We start from the raw sequence: 21,109 nt of genomic DNA, 5'->3' as shown, positions 1-21,109 counted from the left end.
CTGGGGCTAGCCTAATAATGTAGGTCTTAGTCATAATTTACCCAAGATCCCTACAGCTCCAGGGAAGTCATCTTTAGTTTGACTATCTACCTACATTTACAGGTGTTACTCCTCCCCCCCACCTTCCCTCCCCCCCTTCCCCCCCCCCCCCCCCCCCATGCAGGAAGGAGTAAATTCTGCCACATTGCTATGGATCGGAGCAACTGTGAACCTGTCCAAATGCTACCTACATGTTTGGTCTTTCAGGGAGACAAGTGTTAACTTACTCATTCACTTACCCTCTTCTGCATCATGGATGCCTTTGGGAACTTGACGAAAGCTACGGCTGATGATATCCAGAAGCTGTAGTTGGACAGTTGTCTCTGCATAAGGATTCCGGGGTAGCCCTGTGGGGCCGGATGAAGAGGCCAACACAGTGCCTACTGGTACTCAATAAAATTCTGACTGTCTGGCCTATGCTAGCTGTTACCATGCCTTCCAAGATAAATAGCAAACATCTAAGAGTACATGGCAGGAGCAGTGGGAAAGTCTTCCTTTATATACCACAAAAAGATCACAGTATAATTGGAGATGGCATAAATAACATTACTTTAATTCAAATCCCAAAGAGGAAAGCTAATCTCTCCTGTTAAAATTCAATCTGGGAAAAAAAAAACAAAAACAAAAAACTGGTTTACTCAATGATTTGACTAGATGAACATTTATTGAGTAGCTACTATGTGCAAGAAGCCAAGATTTGCAGGGCTTATGAAAGAATCACAAAGCTTTTTCTACCCATTGGAAATTCAGAGCCAAGTTGGGAAGAGAAAAGACCAAGAGGTTATGACCTCACAGGACACGTTTTTTAAACCTTTTGTTTTCTCCCATAAGTAATATCTAATAACTACCTGTTGACCCCTGAACACTACTGCATACACAAACACCTAAAACACAAGGCAGAAAAGGAGCCACAAAGTCGGTAAGGTGACCGCATTGCAAAGCACAGACCCCTTTCCAAAAGGGAGAGTTGGGGGATCAGTAGAGACTTCGGGAAGAGATGGCATTTGCTATGCAGACTAAGGTAGAAGAAGTGAGGGTGGAAAAAAGGGAGGGACTGAGAGACCACAGTGTGAAAAGTGTCCCAGAAACAAACAGCGAGTGATCAAGTTGACTAGAACACAGAATAGATTAAGGGACAGGGCCGGGGGAAATACATATTTAGAATCTCTATTCTGTGCTTGTTACACAGTTGGAAAAACCAGGCTTCAGACTGTCTATGTTGCTTTTTAAGCTTGCAGCAGCAGGGGGAAAAAACTTGTAATATTTATCTGGAAGCTTTCAAGATCCACGAAAATTACTCCCCCCCCCCCCCTTTCAGGAGGAATCAACTGAATTTTGTAAATAAAAGATCCCCTTAAACAGAGTCAGGGCTAAGTTTAACAAGTTGCTATTTTAACCATTTAGGCTTGCCACGAACAGAGGGCCCGATATGAGGAGCAAAGGATTCACAGGTTTGTTCTTTGTTTTATGTAGCCACATCTTGTCTCCAACAAAATTACGATAAGACAGACTTTGTTTTCTAAACAAGCTTGGGGCCTTCCATAAGCAAAGGAAGCAAGTCTTGCCGCAAAAAAAGCAAAATGCTGATAATTGGAGAAAAGGAGAATATTTAACAGCCATTCATAATTAAGCTTTAAAAACCTTGGGATCAAAGCTATGAGTTTATAGGAAACACCAAGACTATGACAGCCAGGGCTTAATTTTTCAACCCCTAGGAAAGAGACACATACCCTCCACCCCAGAAGCTTGAAACCATCCTAGGATAACACAAATATAATGTCGTTTTAAATAAATCTAACAGGAGAAGTTTTCTCTGAATATCTTCAAGAATCATAGCCACATAAAAATGCTAGTGTCCATTTATCTGCACATGTCTCCAGTTTGGGAAGCTAAAACTATTCCTTAAAGGGATCTCAAAAAAGATTTTTTTTTTTAAGCCTCACCCAGCTGTATATTTAGCTTGAGTTTATGTTATAAATAATGCTCTTTTATTTTTATATAATCTCTCCTCAACATAAAAATAAAAGTGCAATTTACTTCGGTATTTTTTGTGTCAAAAACTATTATCTTTTTATCTCTATTTCTCGATATATACCTATAATACACATGCACACACAGAGATAGAGCACTTGTACAGAAGTAGATGTACCTGAAATCACTTGCTACAGAAAAATAATGTACATATAGCTCAATTCTTCAACTTCAACAAAAGCACTAATTGTTACAGGTCTTGTAGGTGGTATTTGCACAATTGGTTAAGACCTTACACATATCAATAGGAGTTCATTCCACAAGCTTGTATGACTGCTGATGCCTCAATATTTAACATAAATGTATTTGTCAAACTTGGCTTACGTGTGTATGCATAAGGTAACACAGGAATCTTTTCGTAAAAAGCCCTGATAATGTTCCTCTCTCTAATCAAAACCCAGACCCATTAACACTTCCACAGTCCTTTGTCTGATCCATCATGTAAATGAAAGGTATCAATTGGCATGAAATCTTCATACCTTATTAACTTTACATCAAAATCTGTGTATGTGGAGAGCATCCAATTTTGGAATTTAAATAACCTTCAAGATTTGAGCTAGGGGGGTTTCCAGACACACCCAGAAATCTACTGGAAATAAGGATAAGCTGTGACATGCTTTTGAAAGATCGGAGGTAGAGGAAAGAAAATTAAAAGAGAAAAGGACCATAACACCTAAAACCTGAAAATGTTTTAATGAGAAAAAACACCATTTCTGGCTTATGGAAATGACAGGATTAATCACTGCAGATCTGTCCCTTCTACTGAGATCCTTCTTCAAATTATTTCAAATGAACACATGAAGGATTGATTTTTAAACCCATGTAAAATTCTTAGAGACAATGCAGACTGACTTAATTATAATCAATAGAATCTACAGACATTGATGCAACCCAGCAGAAACACTGCCTACCAAAAAGCATGGTATAAAAATCACTCCATGGATCCCTTTGTACGCAACAGTGATATGACCTTAATAAATATTTCATTACTTACAGCGAATAACCAAGCATCAAGATGGCAAATTTTAATAGCTAGGAAACAATACCATAATGATTCTACTAAGAAAATGCCTCATTTAGATCAAAGTAAACTTATTCTAACTTCCAGCCGTCATTCCCAAAATACACTGCAAATCAGTTTGTAATCCTAAATAAGAGTACACTTACCCATCTCTTCCACATACAGATGGATGAATTGCTTAAAGAGGTTTTACAGGGGACTTTTCTCACTATAGCAACATTTGAAAAGTCATATGGAAAAAGATGTAAGTTCAAGTACATTTTCTTTCCATCTTCACACAAGGAAGTACTGAACAAATACTCTTCGATTAATTGACTTTAGGGGATAGCCAATGGTCAGGTCCCACGACAGCCTATACATTGGCTTTCAGGTTTCTTTTGTGAGTTGTAATTAGTAGCTCATATCCTACAAATAGTTTGGATGGTTTCTTTGTTAAGTACATTATCGAACATTTACCCACACTTAAGTCCATCTGCTATTTTGCGTCTCACTTGCCCAATGTGGGTGGATCTTCCGATGTAGGGGAAAGAGACTGCATGTGGAACACAGACAGAGCTGGGTTCAAAGGTCAACTCCAAGATGGACAGTCATACTTCAGGTAAGTGACTCAAGTACTCAGAGCTTTGATATCCTCATCAGGGCAATGGGGGTCACAATACCCAATTTATAAAATTGCTTTGAGGATTAAGGGACAAGTTTAATGCATCTGGTATAATCTCTCACATTACGGGTACATACTAAATGGACACACACTATATTTTCCCATACAAATAACTCCCCTGTTCTTTTCCTTGTCTCTGGAATAGTCCCTCTTTACAAGTCCACTCTAAAGTAGACTGTGATATAGCATCAGGACAATATTTTATGTTTAACACTAAATAGATTATTTAGGGTTGTGGGCTGGTTTACCTATCTATTTACCTCCTTAAATAATTCATAGATTGTCTTGGCATAGTTTCCCCAATAAAAAACACTTTTGCCTCTTACCTTCTAGCTAATGGTTACTGAAATATTTAATTATCCTAGCATTATGAGAGATTTCACTAACTTACTGGGCCTGACAAAGTGATTATATGTTGGAATTATATGAATGTTGTAAAGGTCTCCATGCTTCTGGGTACTCGGTAGGTGGCCCATTCACTCTACAATACCTTCCTAGATCAAGGAGGAACCCCTTCAGACAATCTAGAGTTGTTATTTTGGTTTGGTTTGGGGTATTTTTTTCACTTAAAAAAATTAACTTCTAGATCATGAAAACCCAAATTTATAACCCTGAGAAGAAATGATCAGGATCAAATTGGCAGAAATATTTTCTCTCAATTTATGTACTTATGGTGGCTTCCCGAATTTGTCAAGGGCATTAGACAGTAGCTAGCTCAGCGATAAGCTGCAAAAAGGCGTAAGCAAAAATATTACTGATGAGTCGATTGGCTGGAATCAAACAGATACGGTTTTCCTTTAGTGCATGCTTCCCTATGATTAAGAGTTCTTCGAAGTTCCATAATTCTTGAGTTTAATCAACTAAAAAAGACACCTGGTTTGGAGCAGTTCAACTATATGCGTACATATAAAACATGCTTTGAATCAGCCTGAAATGGCTGCTTTTTTGTAAAGCATTTTGGAAGAGTGTCCCAGTGTGTGAGTTAAATATACAGATAAATAAAAAAATATTTCCTTCCAACAAAAGTTATTAAAATCTGGGGCGCCTGGGTGGCTCAGCCAGTTAAGCGGCTGACTTTGGCTCAGGTCATTATCTCACGGTTGGTGAGTTCAAGCCCCGAGTCAGGCTCTGTGCAGACAGGTCAGAGCCTGCAGCCTGCTTCAGATTCTGTGTCTCCCTCTCTCTCTCTGCCCCTCCCCGCTCATGCTCTGTCTCTCTCAAAAATGGATAAAACATTTTAAAAAGTTATTACAATCAGAGGTGAATGACTTATAAAACAGATTTATAGTAGAATAAAAATAATTTTTTCAAAAGTGTAGTTTATCCATAAATTTTTAAAAAAGGAAAATATGAGTTAACTTAGATATTTTGTTATAATGCAGTAATACAGAAATAACATTGAATGGTATGTTCTTAACTTTTCTACCAAAATTCTCCATATAAACTTCTCCGAGAATTATATAAATTCATTTACTATTCCCAACAGTTTACTCATCATTAGCAATGACCTATCCCATATAATGCAGTAGCATTTTGTTAAAAAATGGGGGCACCTGGGTGGCTCAGTTGGTTAAGCGACCGACTTTGGCTCGGGTCATAATCTCGCACTTTTGTGAACTCCAGCCCTGCATCGGGCTCTGTGCTGACAGCTCAGAGCCTGAAGCCTACTTCAGATTCTGTGTTTCCCCCTCTCTCTACCCCTCCCCTGCTCACGCTCTGTGTCTGTCTCTCAATAATAAATAAATGTTAAAAAGATTTTAAAAATAAAAAAAATAAAAAATAAACACCGGCCTTCCCCTAAATGATACTTTTCCTTTATAATGGTAAAATCTGGAGATTTTGACACATATTGGAGGTCGCGGGGTCTCCAGGCCCTGCATCTGGGTTTCCTGTTGAGTTAGTTTCTGTGCCAAGCCCTGTTCCCTGGCAAATACCGCAGCTATTTACAACCCCCCCCCAACCCCTCACCACAATAGGGACTAGAAAGCTGCATAGTCATTTCCCTGAATTTCCTTACAGCAAGTGATCCAGTTTTAACCAGTGAATCATACAGAGATGCCACCTGTTAAGTTTCTAGAAAAGTTTTCCCTTCTCTGATAAATGGAACAAATTAGGCTAGCATGACCCAACACTCCCATCCTCCTGCCTTAAACATACATACGGCAACTGTTAATATGACAAGAATTACAAAATATAAGTCAACAAATAAGCATGTCAGGACAAAAAAAATGGAAAGTGCCTGAATTCTTACTGGTTTGAGTGAGCAAATAAACCACTGCCAGCTGCTACCTCTGGACTTACTTTACCACAATGTAAGAAAAATTTATCTTCATTTCAACCACTGGTTTTTGTTTCTTGCAACCAACAGCATTCTCTCAAGACTCAGCTGCCATTATTTAAAATATTCTTTAATTCATATCAAAATCTGGATTTCCAGATTCTTGAAGGGGGGGGGGAAGAAGGAGGAGGAGGAGGAGGAGGAGGGGAAGGAGGAGGGGAAGGAGGAGGGGAAGGAGGAGGGGAAGGAGGAGGGGAAGGAGGAGGGGAAGGAGGAGGAGGAGGAGGGGAAAAGGAACTGAGACATTGGGCCGAGGTTTTCACAAAACACCCAACACCAACTGGCTAGAGCTAAGGGGCTTTTCAAGAGGACTTGCTGGCTTTCAATGGGACTTGGGCTCCTCTGTCCATAGACTACTTCTTTAGTCACCTCTGTAGCTGCTTCAAGCATGTGAATGTGAGACCCTACACACAGCGTACAAAAATATATACTATGTACTATGAAAACCAAGTACTATTATAACCAACAAAAGATTTGCATCTTTGCTACCTACAATCCAGATATCTGGCATAGGCAGTCATAGTCAAACTCATGAAAATATATTTTCTTTTTCTGACTCCTAACTTTTTCAGTAGACGTACCGTTTTGGGTTCTCATAGCACACTTACACAGAGAGGAGAAAGATACCATGTCATCAGAGGGCTATATATTACCAGTTATGGCTAAAGACCATTCAATAGTGATAACGATGGTAATAATATCTACTATTTACTGGGATTTTTATGAGAGTGTAGGCAGTGTGCTAAGTGCTTTACAAATACTATGCCACTTAATTCTGAAAGGAAATATATTAGGTAAGTATCATTACCTTTATTTTAAAAATAAAGAAAGTGAGTTGTCAGAGAAAGTAACTGTTCCGAAATCACAGCTAACAAGCAGTAGAAGGAAAATTTGAATCTCAGTCTTTCTGAGTCTAAGACACATACTATTTAACCACAGGTTATACTGCTTTACAATGAAGTCCAAGAATATCAGGCTTTTTTGAGAAATATTCAGTAATATTCCTAAGACCTACATCTCACTCTTATGAAACTACATTCTAACATGAACATTATGTCAATATTTGATTTTTAATACCCACTAGTAGAAGTCTTGATTCCGGTATAGGATTTTTTTTCAAAAGGCACTTCCTTCTTAAGTATAACTGACCTGGTACAGTAAATTCTCAAGATTCAAAAGTGACTCATTTCCAAAGCTCCACACATTAGCAGCTGGTATTATTCAATCTGAGATTTAAATTTATAATGTACTCTTGATAATGTACTCCCAATACATTTTTCACTTCTCTATCTCTTGAATGACACAAGATAAAAGATCTTTAAGGTATAAATATTTTATACAAACTTTCACTCTGTTTTTCCTCAGCCATTTTCCATTTGCAAACACTAGACATCATGCAAAAAAAAAAAAAAAAAAGAAGGTTGAAAGAGTTTTATGGATTATGCTGGGGGGGCTGAGAACTGCTTATCCATTCTGCTGTGGCAGCAGACATCACAGCTACCGGCCTAACGGCCCTTGCTGGCTAATCAGAACGTTCCACCCTAAATGGGGTCTGATTCAAAGTACTATTTTTTCATGGGGCAGAGAGTGGGCTGGAAGGGAACAAATTCCCAGCATCATCTATAGAGATAAACTAAGTTTGTGCAGGGCACTGGTGGTGCCAATGGAACCCTGGTACCGAGGCACCTCATTCGCTGGAAAGGTCAGGACACGGCCATTCCTCCCAGGCATGATCAGAGGAACAGAATCTTACCAGAAATCAAAAGACTTGCACAAGGCATGTGGCTTCTGGCAATCAGTTATTAAGTCCAAGGCTCTCTTTTCACATTTGTAAAATGAAGAGGTTGACCCATTGAAGGTTTTCAAACTATCTACACAGATCCCCTAGGGCCTTGCTACTCACGCTGCGGTCACTGTCTGTGTAACACCTCAGGGGTTTATTAAAAATGCAGAGTCTCAGGCCCCATCCCAGACTTACAGAATCATAACTTCCTTATAAGGGGTTTCCTAGGTGATTTCTTGCCCTAGGGATCAGTTCCAACGAGGGTTACTTTAGGAAGGCAGGCTAGATGGGCCAAGCTGACAGGGATCCAGGACTCCCACACTTTTTCACGGTATGTATGTATGTATGTATGTATGTATATACACATACGTGTGTGTGTGTATGGGTGTGTGTGTATATATACATACATATATATACATATACATATGTATATATATGTATGTATATATATATACAGTTTTCCCATGAATTTAGTTTTGAAGACCTCTATTTAAAGAAAATCTAAAACTACTGGATAAAAGGATCTATAAGGTCCTTCATAACTAGAACTGTCTATGATTTTACAAATTTGCAAAAGTACTCACATTTATCAGTACAAGGGCTATTTGTTTTCTACATTAACTCACTGTGGAGAGAAATATTCTATAATTTGCAACTAATATCCTTATATTCAGAAACATAATTTGATCTTTTCCTAAAGATATCAAGAACATGAGTTACATGAGGGCCCTTGGGTGGCTCGGTTGGTTAAGCGTCTGACTTGGGCTCAGGTCGTGGTCTCACAGTTCATGAGTTTGAGCCCCACGTCGGGCTCTGTGCTGACAGCTCAGAGCCTGGAGCCTGCCTCAGATTCTGTCTCTTCCTCTCTCTCTGCCCCTTCCCAACTTGTGCTCTGTCTCTGTCTCAAAAATAAATTAATTGTTAAAAAAAAATTAAAAAAAAAAAGAACATGAGTTACACGGAAGTGTTCTATTACTGTTAATACCCAAAAAAGTTACTTAGGAATATTAGTATATAGGATATTTGTAGTGCACATATATAAAAATAAATACATATGTGTAAATAAATACATGTATATTCATATATATACATGTATACCTGTATATATTTATACATGCATACACGTATGTATACTATGCATTTAATTCTTTATATGCATACATATACACATATATGTACTATCTATATTTATTTTTATATTGTACACACATACACATGTATACATATGTGTATATCTAGAGAGAGAGATCAATATCAAGCTATTAACCCTCTCGACCTCGTATCTGCTCTACTTTTGACAGTGTCTCTCTCACTGTTCAAGTTGCCAGCTAACACCTCTCGTTTGTTTCCACTTTCGAGGCTCAAGCACCTGTCTGTTATGACTTTACTTGCTAGTCTGGAATAAAATGTCAGACTCGGACAGGAGTTAGGTTCACTGATGAACATAAGATCAAGAGCTTTAGTGCTTGAACCTGATAAAATCTACTTTGGACAACTGGAGGCTGGCTGTGCTTTTTTCCTGGTTATCAGATGTATTCCCAAATATCAAAACAGAAAAGCAAAACCACAGGAATGTGAGGTCTGTCTGTAAATGACCGTAAGAAAAAGATGTATTTTATTTCCTTGGTTCTCCTCATCTCCTGCCTATGCAAATGGACTGTGATAATCTTTGTGAAAGTGCCTGAAAAAAATGTCAGTTGGTGCTGCACTGTGCTGACCACCATCAGGAGAATCGGAGGATAAGGAGGAGAATGAGAGAGAACTCCTCAGCCTGCATGTTCTTCTCTGGCTTAACCCGCTGTCATGGGCCACTAAAGCAGTCAGTCCCAAGGCTGGGCTAAGCTAGGAAGGTGTGGGCCGGTGCAGTTATGATCTGTTCTGACTTCCAGGCAGGCCAGGCTTAAAACCCAGATGTTCATTCCTCCTTTCCACACGCGCAGCGGGCACCCTTGGAGAATACTCAAGTCCCAATTCGTCTCTGCCTATGAGACAGGACACTCTAGATCACACAGAAAGACATTCCCACGACTGAACCTATCCAGAGAAATGCTTCAATATCACATTTCAAAGTTGTCGGACACTTCAGAGTGGTTCTCAAAATTTAGCATGTATCAGAATCACCAAAAGTACTTGCTAAACAACAGGTTGCTGGGCCCCATCCCCAGAATTTACAAATCGCTAGGTCTGGGAAGGGACTAGACATCCGCTCGTCCACCAAGTTTCCAAGTGATGCCGAGGCCACTAGACTTGCAGCCACACTTCAAGACCCATTAATCCAGGTCAAGCCCTTATTTTAAAGAGGACCAGGAGGGTGGAGTGATCTGGCCAAAGGCACAGAGCGGATGACGGAAGTGAGGACTCCAGTCCCTCTCCCCTATTGCACAGTTCAGGACGCTTCCTAGCACAGGAGGAGGCTCACACTGATTCCATGAAAGGTATGCCAAGAATGTCTTTATCTATAAGCAAAGATCCTTGGTGTCTTATACTTAGGTAGCCTTTTAAAATTTCATCTACATTATCTCATCTGAGTCTCATAACAGCCTAATGAGACAGGCAAAGATTAACGTCCCTATTTGAGAGATTAGGAAACTGAGATGCAGAGCTGTTAAATAGTCTCTCCAAAGCCACCAAGTTCAGTCGGTATGCGCTGTAACAGACTGCTGCTATGCAGGGTACAGGTCTGGAGCCCTACAGCTTGGACATCCACATGGCGGGAAGCCTGTTAGCGATGCAGAATCTCGGGCTGCACCACGCACCTACTGAGTCAGACTCTGCCGTTCAAAAGTATCCTCAGTTGATTCATATACATAGTGAAGTCTGAAAAGCATTGGTACAGAGAGGCCTGGAAACCAGGTCAACTAATTTGAAAATCGATGCTTTCTCTCCCCTCTTTCTCTTCTGAATGTACTGCTCAGTGTCATAGTTTGACTTGTTTTGGAACATAACCTAATTAAGACGTTAACTCCTATCAGGAGACTCTTACCAGATAAGAAGTTAACTCTCACCAGGTAAAGGACACTTAGTGTGTTGTACTTTAAAAAAAAAAAAAAAAAAAAAACTAAACCAGGTTAAATTACCTTGATTACCAGTCTTGGTAATTCCTCTGTAGTCATTTTCTTGACTGATGTATAGACCCCTATGAAATGAATCCTCTGAGAAGAAGATGGGGGCAGGGGAGATACAAGACAGTGATCAATGGATTCAATTAGTTACAGTAGAATTCTACTAAGATGAAAAAAGATCAAGACGCAATGCATCTACTCCGGGGTGGCTAAACTACTTTACCCAGAAAGTACACCATTTCTTTCTGACCTTCTTCAACTATTAAGTTCAGAAAAGCCCAAAACGGCTGCTCCTGGGGAAATAACCACAGTGAATGCAAGGTTCCTCACAACTGGAAGTATTTAAATACTGTTTTAGTGACCTAGGCAAGATGACAACTGCATTTCTTCACATACAGGAAGTGTTCTACAGACCAATTTCTCTAATGACAGCAAATAAACCCCTCTCGCGACATACAGTCAACCAAGAAGTAACTCAGTGGTTACCATAAGACCACAGTTTTGAAACATGTATGCAGGTTTTTCCTTCAACTTTTCAAATCAATTCTTTCGATTGACATTCTTTGTTGAACAGAAACCAGAATGCTGATACAGTGCACCTGTGAAAAGCTGCTGACTTCAGCATGGCAAAATGTAAATTCAAATGATTTTTTAAAAATATATCAATCCTAGGCATTCAAAGAGTACATATAAATACAAACACACAAGGGTTTTGGGTTTTTTTTTGGGGGGGGGGGGGTTGTTGGTTGGTTGGTAATTTCAAAGTTGCTCTGTGCAAACACATAATTAGTTAATCAGGGTAGTAAGAATCCAATCATTAAAATTAATGGTCAGGGCACACCAATAACTATTTATAACAGCTGAGGAGGTCAGCATATGAAACAACACCTCTGCGATGCAAAACTATTATTTTAGAAAGATGCGAATCTATTAAAAGGAAGGTTTCTTCTCTAGTTTAAAAATAATGTGATGAATTAATAAAGTTGATCAAGTGATTAATAGAATCCACAATCTTAATCTTATTATTTGCAAAGATGAAAAGGCTTTTCTGCCAAGAGCCAACTGTCTCCATTTGCTTCAGAACAATAAAATCTGATTGACTGTGATCTGCCTACTCTCTCTGAGATAATTTGGCATGGGCATACCTTTAATTCTCCTTGTATTTCTTTATCAAGATACACAAAGCTGTTAGTGGTTTATCCCTCTGAAACCTGGGGATTCGTGTAAATAACTTCTAACGGTGGGATCGCACATAACAATTTACAGAGCACTGTGGCATAATGCAATTCAAAGTTGCTCTTGATTTAAAATGTTTAAAGTCCAACCACAGTGTCAGTCTGCCCAGAGAAATCTCTTATAAAAGTTTTCACACTCTGTTGGGTTAAGAGACAGTGGGTATTAATCCTATGGCTTCTACGCCAAACTTCCTTTTTGTGGTCAGCAGAGAAGCTATGTGGTTGGTCTGAAGGAGTCCAAAGTCTTTTTTCTGTGTTAAAACAAGGGAAAGTGGGCCGGTTACAGAGTAAAAGAAAAACCACAGCCAGCTCACTCTGCTGTAGCGTTTCCCTTAAATGTGGCCTAGAGCTATTCTGCTTTCCAAAAAAAGGTTTAATTTAAACCATACACAGTGCTGCAGGCTGCCACGTTTCCAAACTCAACATTCCTTTCTAATCTGTGCACTTCAGAACCAACATTCTGTTTCCATTGGTACTCAGATGAGCTTTAATAAATAAAATATCACTGCCCATCCATTACTTAATTTGAAAATAATATGCCCTTCTCTCCCCCCACCCCCACTGACATTATTCTAAGTGCTTGTATTCAAGTGTGTTGAACTGTTGTAAACATCACCCCTGAAAAATTGGTGCCGCTCTCTTTCGGGGAGTGAGGGGAAGGAAAACGGGGACTGCAGCGTGAGGGGACTGAGTGTTAGCAAGTGGTCCGGAGCTCAAGAAAACTGCTGCTCTGTGAGAAGGTTGAGTCTGCCAAAAATAACTTATTATCTTTACGTTAAGAAAGAAAAACCTTGTTTATTCCTCAGATGGGACACCAGACTCTGTGCCGTTACTCAACATGTCACTAGGAAAGACCACAGTCACAGCAGCTCACAGCTACAAAACAGCCACATGACCGATACGGGTCTCTCTCTGGTCATCGGCGTGGCTGGTGCCGATCACCACCCTGGCCAGAGCGAGCAGAGTGAATACTCCACAGCTGGGGCCCTTTCAGTTTTCGCCTCCGTGTATTCACTCGGATGTTCATTAAGAACTCCAACCCCAGCGGGAAGGCCGGCACACGGTTTTCTATGTGAGTCACCATGCTCTATTATACATGACACTTGTCAATTAAAGAGGAAACCCTTTTAAAGCAAACTGATGTTAAGCTGGTACTTTCTTCAACATCTGATTTACCGCTGCTGTTATCGTCCAAAGGGAAGTTTGTTTTAGAACAATGATAGCAGTAGTAATCCTCCTATTTCAGTAGTGAGGGATTTAAACACATTCAGGGCGCTGGGGACCAGTCAAAAGGTTTCTTTCAACAGAACTATGTATTTTCAGTAGGAAAAGGAAGGTCTTACTGATGGGATAACTGCCAAGATTGGACAATTTTTCAGCCTAACAGTTTAGAGAATATCATTTTAAACTACCTGGTATAATACAAATGTGGCACCATAGATCAATGCAATGAATTCTCTATAGTCAGTAAAATGCTCTCCCAAATAATGGCATCCATTAATAATGATTACTGCCCCTGTGCCTTTGCCACAAAAGTAATGCCCAATGCTACATCTCCATAGTCTCTAATAAATACCCACAAGTCCCACGATAAGAACATAATCACAACATGGCAAATAAGTGCAGATTCCGGTGAGAGGGCAAATTAAAAAGCCATTACGTTTAAAACTTATTTTACCTTGTAAAATACACTTTCCTTATCTGTAAAATGGGGCTTAGAGGACATGATCTCGTAAGTCCCTTCCAGCTCTATGAGTCCATGAGGGTTTCAAGTTTTCTCCCGGGTTTTAATTCTTAATGCACCCACTTTAGGATTCCTACAGCACGCCAATAATAATTAATGCTAATAAGGAGCGGTGAAACTTTGGCAATGAAACTTTAATTTGGATTGATCTGGAGGGAAAAGAAAACGTAGGAAAGAAGATTTCAACCTTAGATTTTTAGACTCAAACATTATTTGTTTCCTGAAAAAACTGAAAGCAGCACATCTGGACTGTTGAAACATACAATTTCCTGGAAAGGTAGGTAAGTGACCCAGCATGGATGGACACTCTTAAGAAAGCATATCTTAAGTATACCTTTAAACTCTTAAAAAGAAAACCCCAAAGCTCAGGAATCTATTTCAACTATGTCCCGGCTAATAATGATAACTAATATGCATTGTTTATTCTATGACCAACATGATGCAAATACTTTGTGTGAATTATTCCCCTTTACTCCTTACAATATGCTGTAATTATCCTCAGATTATAAATGAGCAAACTGAAGTTTATGGAGAGTTAAGTAATCTCTTCAAGGTGAGAACTGGTAAGGAACCAAGACAGAACTAAACCCAAATTAGTAGAACCCCAGAGCCTAAACTCTTAGCCACAAAGAAGGCACTGCCTCTTGTTAAATTGTATCTGTGTGATACTCTGGGTCAATCAGTTTGCTATCTTCAAAAACCCTTTACTTCTGTGTGATATTGACCACCTTAAGTACCTAAGGTCAGGCCTCAGATTGGTTTACATGCAAGATTACGTCTATGCTACAGATCTTTAATTTGCTCTATTTAATTAAAATGTGTGCTGTTAATTTCTCAATCCACAATAGTCACCAACAGCCTGAGTTGAAATGGAAAGGTTCTCTTTAGCTTGGGAGTCAAAGTATCAAATTGTCTTCCACTCTTTTTTTAAAAACTTCCAAAATGCCCTTGACTGAAGGGAACAAATGTAACAAGGGCCTGCAGGTAACTCATATTAGGAAGCTCTTTTCCTTTCATCAGATGCAAAAGCCAGCTTGTATAGAGACTGCCCTCTCTAAGCTGACCAGGAAGGCCACATTTTGAAACACTGGCACTGCGTATTTGGACAAACAACTTACTTGAGGCTTTGAGGACAAGAGTAGCCCAGCAACTCATAAAAGAATAAACTAAGCGCTCACCTAGAGTCTTTGGAACTTCACATGTCTAAAAAGGCAGGAAGATCTAAGAGCTATTTTTAGTAGATCAAAAGCTCACACAGAAACTATAGGCTTACTCAAGAAACAACTGTACAACCTTGCTAAAGCATCAACCAACTCATTACACAAAAACTATTTCATGCCCTTACTGCTGATGGCTTGTTTGTATCTGTGAGCACAGTTACAGATGTCTGTTTGCTTTAAAAATAGGAAAACAAATTAATTATTAACCAATGCAGTTTGTCTAGAAGACAAAACTTTTCAAAGCATGGAGTCAAAAATATTGGTTGAGGTTCTTGGTGAGAGAAAGAATTGGAAGTGAGAGAAGTCAGATTGCATTGAAAGGCATCCCAGGCCAACCTGAATCTCAGATTTAGATCCTTACAGTAGCGACAAAACACAAGGTCCCATTATAAAGGTCATCACTACGAGGAATCATAAACACTTATAGACCATGCAGACAGATGACTGAAGCGGCTGCTAATACCCTATACCGGGGAATGGCAGGAATTATGGCCAACTAGAAGGCCCAGATTCCATCCCATAAGGTGTTCAGATTAAAATGTTTGAAAGCACTGTGCTGGCAGCATTCAACTCACAGAACACCAATTTACCAGGCCTGAACTTATTTCAATCATCAGGAAACTTGTTTTCCAAGAAGTAAAGTGACTTGACTAAATGCACCGCCTGGTTTACTCCCAGCTATGAACAACTCTAGGACTGGAAAGGATGTTTCCTGCTTCCCATTCTTGGGTGCATTTACTGAACAAACCCAGCGCTGACATGGGGCTATCCTCTCTGAAAAACACAGGGCTCGAGAGACAAATGATTTAAGTTGCCTACTCTCACTCTCCTTAGAGGAGGAGACACAGACCAGGAAACAAACATCATAATACAGCATGAACACTACAATGATTCTCTGTTCTCACAACTGCAATGAAAGGGCAGAGAAGGGTGACCAGAAGCCACTCTAGGCGATGCAGTCCTCAGATTTTAGCGTCCAACCTTTGCAGGTATGTACTACTGTGTGACAGGCTTTCTGGACTTAATCATTATATATATTTTTTAAGAAATATATTCTACCAAAAGGAAAAAAAAAAAAAAAAAAAGGTCTAACATGACACTCTTGGAAAGTCTTAGCCCAAGAAAACTTTAATGGCCCAGTTATAAATCTTCCAAAATGAGAATCTGTAATAGAAATACTGACAGACCTTAATTATGGCAGCACTATGGGGCTTTGGATAATAAAGCCCACATATTTTCAGCTTAGATCATTATTTATAGGATGCCTTGCAAAGGATTTTATTTGCAAGTGCCTGCCTGAATCAATGAGGTGAAGTTTTACACAAGGAAAGGAAGTGCAAAGTACACTGTGTGAAAAAGCAGGGATTTACCTCCTGGGGTTCAGGAGGCCCAGGGACCAGGGGCTTCAGGCAGTGAATGATGATTTTGACTCCTCCAGTTTGTATAAAAGGTTGAAGTTCAGTCTGGCGCAGTGCAGCATTCCACGAGACCTGCTGCCTCTTTGAGCAGGCGATTAATCTCATGATCGATAGACCATATGATTAGGCACTAATAGCTGATAGGAGGAGAGAATAAACAACCATAAATTTGCTTTGTACCGAGTAATCCAAGTGTAAGCGGGGTCATTTAATGGCCACATTGGGTCATGTTACCTAAGGGGCCATATGGAATAAAAATGGACCATACATACATTTTTTAAGATCTTCAGTTATTAGCTCAGGGTTATGGGACCAGGGTGGGGCTATGGGAGCAACACCTATTAGTTTAGTATTCTTCGGTGACAAGATGCAAGGATTTCCATGTACTGAGCGTGGAGGGCTGACTGCAGAGAGAATAATGGAAAAGTCCCATTGTTGAAATAATTCCTCTATAAGCACTATCGTCAATCACCCTCAGTATAACATGAGTGGCCCTGGGTGGTCTGTCTCATCAGTGCGTAAAACACCGGATTCTGTGCCTACAGGATGAACTAAAGGGAAGCAGGGCTCAGAATCCAGGACAGGATCTTGTGTGTCTCTCAATCAAAGCAGTTGCTGGACTGTTTAATTCCTCCTTTGCATGCAGATCACTGCTCCGGGTTCCCGTGCTGGTTCTCAGGGTGTCATGAACTTCCAGTATTGGGAATGGTCACGCGACATAAAAGCTGGGATCCAGAAGGTCATAAATCTCATTCTTTCTTTTCTCCTTTTCCCTGGCTTCTTCCCTAAGACGCTGACCTCCTCCATCAGCCCCTTGAAAGAAAGAAATCAATCACCCCCAGACTAAAATGAAAACCTGAGCCTTGCGTAGGCATTGGATGGCTTTCTCTTGTTTGTGACAAAATTCAAGAAAATCTGAAAAATGTCAATTCCCTCTTACTTTCGTCCTTCTCTCCACCACACCCTTAGCCCTGGGAAGCAAAGATCCCTTAAGCTCTTGCTATCAATGACCATGAAAAAGAAAAGGAAGACACTTTGTTAGCCTAAAAGGAATGTGCCAGAGAAAAGTAATTGTTGGATAAAAAAGAACATCAACTGGTCCTGTGCTTCATTCTCAGCCCCTGGCAAACTACACAAAATCTCTTTTCTTTGAAAACTATCTGGGAAACAAACCCCTCCAAATCACCCTCCCCACTTGTGAATTGTCCCTCCCAGCCCCCATTCTCTTCATATCCCCCCTCCCTCCCTGCTCCTACTAATATGGCCTTTGTTAATTTCCAAGCCTTTAGGGACAACTGTTCACCACCGTTCCTTCTAGTCTAATTGTTCAATACTGCTGATAGCTCTTGAGCTGACAGAAGAGTTTTCGATCGGTTCTTTGAGAAGAAAGCGGGAGCGTCAGACACCCTGGGGTTTGTTGGGGGAATGTTTGTTGTTGTTGTTCCCAGGAAGCTGGGAAATTCATTGCCCATTCAAATACAAGTATTATCAATGCCCCCAAAGAAGTTTCATGTGAGAAGGAGTTGTTACAGCTGAACCACAGGAGAATTTTTAAATTTACCCTGAAAATCCCTTCTAGGTTTACATTTATTCAAAGAGTTTCCACTCACAGAATATCTGAGCTGGAAGACTTTTGGGCCAGGTACATTGAACATAAAAGGATGCCCCCAAATGTCAAATCACAAGGGATACTCCAAGATCTGGCCATTTCTCTGCTGACACTTTTTGGAACAATAAAACCAGCCCAGCTAGGGCCACCCATCCTAACTCCCAGTCAGGAAGAAGGACTTGCCTTGGGAAGAAAACCAACCAGAGGGCCAGATAATCTTCTGCTCCAATGTGCTCCCAGCGGGGGGATGTACAGCACAGTGATGGAAGGGGACTTGGCAGAGAATGTGGAGCTGAGCAGAGCCTTGACCCCTGGGAACATGGGTCAGTGCTCTTACCTCTACACCACCCTGACTCCTAACGTGTATTTTTTAAAGTTCTTCCTTAGTAACTAGGATCAATTTCTAGTCAACTCTGAAACACCCAGAACAGAGGGAAGACACTCAGTTCCCTTCTTAAAACGATGTGAATTCTTCCCAGAGGGGGTAAAAGAAAAAAGAAAAAAACCAAGGGTCCTTTGCAGACAAATGGAGTCTGTTTAGATCTAATTCAGCTGTCCTTCCCTGATCTTGGTAGCTACCTGTAACCATGTCCTTGTTGAAACCCTCCAGGGCCTATATCTAATATGGTTTACAGTAGTAATATTCATCATAATAATACTTACCATTTACTGAACATCAGGTATAAACTAGGACACTTACAAAAGCGTTTCTAATTATCGAACAGTCCTGAGTTAATATTGCTCCCTCATTTTACAAATGGGAAAAAAAAAACAGAGATGAAGGAACGCAGAGAGGGTGAATAACCTGCCCACAGTCACACAGCTTGGCAGCAGAGACAAGATTTAAGTCACACCTATCTTGTCACAAAGACTGATTTGTTTTCCAACAGATTATGCTGTTTTACACACTGTCTTAAGAATTTAAGGGTGAGATTACCCTATAGTTCTCAAGAGTTAGTTGGTACTGGTACCAAAAGCTGGCCTTTCTGGTTAATGTTTTTCCAAGCATGAAAGCAATACAGTCTTATACCATTCCCATGGATACCAGAGTCTCATATCACTAAAGCAATCAGAAACAAGATGAGTCAGTCTTAGCAAAAGCACTAAGTATAGACTGAAGCTAGGGCTATGTGGGCAAAAAGGAGTGTGGAGTGAAAGAGACTATCTAAAAAATTTTTAATCCTATTATAAAGCAAAAAAATAAAAACCTTTCATCCTCAGGAAATGTTGGCCGAGCATCTACTATGCACCAACCTTTCCTAAATTGAATTAGAAAGGAAATGGTTCAATTTCCCAACTTCTATTTGCCTTTGGACCCTTTGGTATCAGGCACACCAAAAGTAATACATCAGTGGTTCTCCTTCATCATCCCATTTTACCCTGAGGCTGATGCTCTGTAAACGTGAGAGAATTGGCTGCCTCACTGGACTACTTCTGCTCCTGGTACTATAGAGCCATGTTTTGCCCGTTGCTAGACACAAAGTACTGGGTCGCCTGGGTGGCTCAGTAGGTTGAGCGTCCAACTCTTGATTTCAGTTCAGGTCATGATCTCACAGACATGGGATCGAGCACCGCACCGGGTTCCACGCTGAGCGCGGAGCCTGTTTGGGATTCCCTCTGTCTGCCCCTCCCCCACTCACGCTCACACTCTCTCTCAAAATAAGTAAACATTTAATGAATGGATAACCAGATGACTCAAGCATCTGACAATTATCCACATTCTCCTGAAAAGAAGGTTCAGATAGATACACAGATTTCAACATGTCCACTAGTCAGAAGCGTGCTGCTGTTATTCAAAGGTTCAGAGAGAGATGAAAAACCAACCAGGCCTTCAATCAGATACTAGCAATGATGCCTCCTGAAAGTCTTCTGGAAGGCACCAAATCATAAAGAACCAACAGGAATCAGCCAGACAAAGGGATGGAGGTATGGAGGGAGAAGGGGCTTGAAGGAGAGAAGACGGAAAGTAAACAGGTCCAAAGGGAAGAAGAATGTAGAACATTGAACAAGGTACAAATAGTATATTATGGCTAGAAGGTGGAAGGCAAGATGGCTTGAGGGGTAGGCAGGGGCGAGTATTCTTAAGAGACCTTGTAACAGCAATCTTTCATTCATTCTTCTATTCATTTCACAAATGCTAATGAGCACCTACCATGTACCAGGCATGATGCTAGACCTCAGAGATACTGAGATGGGTTAACCATGTCTCAGATACTTGTTGCCACCACTCAACGATGAGCTGTACGTTACATGGCTGGTTCACGTTCAACATACAAAACGTGAACTGGAACATAAGAAAATGCCCCTTGCTTTTCCTAATCCACCTACTAAATTAAACTATTCACACCTGCAGGGGAAGGACTCACTTGCATTGGTTTACAATGAACATTAGCGAACCCCCTAGGATAACATTGGACTTTTGCCCACTCATCAATATTAATTGCAACATATATAGATGCACCCTGTGTTCTCCCATTTCTCCAATTTCAGCCCTCACACCAAGGTAGGCTCTTAATCCAACTGAAGTTTCAGGGCACACACTTCGGTGCAGCTGGGACCATAAAAATTCACATGATATCATTAAGCACCACTAGGTGAAAAAAAACAAACGAAAATTACATGCTTTCCAACAACATAAAGCCCAAAGTCTACTTACAAAGAAGAAAAAAATCAGCCCGAACATTATAAAAGAGGCAAAATGAATTTCTAACAGTAACCACGCAGGACTCACAGATTTCTCCATGTAATAAGATTCTACTTTTAAAAACTGAAATAAAGTAAAATATCTCAATGACCAGAGGTCTGATTCCATTAGAGTAACCCTAAAAGTTATCAGGCCACAGAATGTTCTTTGGTAATGAAAATTTATTTTAGTATTCAGTCATTCACCCTGATTTATATCATTATTTCCAAATATTAGGAATCTACCTAATTGTAGTAGATTTATG

The 21,109-nt window shown here is 40.1% G+C and overlaps 1 protein-coding gene across 29 annotated transcripts in view; it reads right to left on the bottom strand.

Moving 5' to 3' along the window:
• NFIA (nuclear factor I A) overlaps positions 1-21,109 on the bottom strand; it is a 372,067-nt gene that overhangs the window by 284,176 nt on the left and 66,782 nt on the right. For 3 of the 29 annotated variants that reach the window (XR_006206037.1, XR_006206033.1, XR_006206036.1), the window contains exon 7: positions 16,505-16,689. The exons of 25 other annotated variants lie outside the window; for them this stretch is intronic. The gene's annotated coding sequence lies outside the window, so the exon portion shown is untranslated. Of the gene's footprint in view, positions 1-10,950; positions 11,026-13,848; positions 14,064-16,504; positions 16,690-21,109 lie in introns of all 29 variants that reach the window. One more of the 29 variants, XR_006206032.1, reaches the window with a different exon arrangement.

Source organism: Panthera leo, chromosome C1 (genome assembly GCF_018350215.1).
Source record: "Panthera leo isolate Ple1 chromosome C1, P.leo_Ple1_pat1.1, whole genome shotgun sequence".
NCBI lineage: Eukaryota > Metazoa > Chordata > Mammalia > Carnivora > Felidae > Panthera > Panthera leo.
The sequence above is the reverse complement of the archived record's forward strand: the minus strand, read 5'-3'. Positions and strand labels throughout refer to the sequence as shown.